Here is a 504-nt window from a genome sequence, read left to right on the forward strand (position 1 = left end):
TTCAGTACGTTAAGCATCCAACTCTTGCTTTCAGCTCGGGTCACGATCTTAGGATCATGAAATCAAGCCCCAGTTCAGGCTCCACGCTCAGCACAGAATCTGCTTGGGATTCCGTCTTCCTCTGCTCCTCCCCCAGCTCTGGATAGATAGAAAAAGGAAAGATAAATAGATAGATGATAGATAGATAGATAGATAGATAGATAGATAGATAGATAGATGATAGATGGATAGATGATAGATGGATAGATGATAGATAGATGATAGATAGATAGATAGATAGATAGATAGATAGATAGATAGATGATAGATAGATGATAGATAGATAGATGATAGATGGATAGATGATAGAGATCTAGATGAGAGAGAGATGATAGATGAGAGAAAGAAAGAAAGAAAGAAAAAAGAAAGAAAAAGAAAGAAAGAAAGAAAAAAAGAAAAAAAAAGAAAGAAAGAAAGAAGAAAGAAAGGAAGGAAGGAAGAAAGAAAGAGGGACAACATTCAGTG

The sequence above is a fragment of the Ursus maritimus genome, unplaced genomic scaffold, assembly GCF_017311325.1.
Source record: "Ursus maritimus isolate PB19 unplaced genomic scaffold, ASM1731132v1 scaffold_21, whole genome shotgun sequence".
In the NCBI taxonomy this organism is placed as follows: Eukaryota; Metazoa; Chordata; class Mammalia; order Carnivora; family Ursidae; genus Ursus; species Ursus maritimus.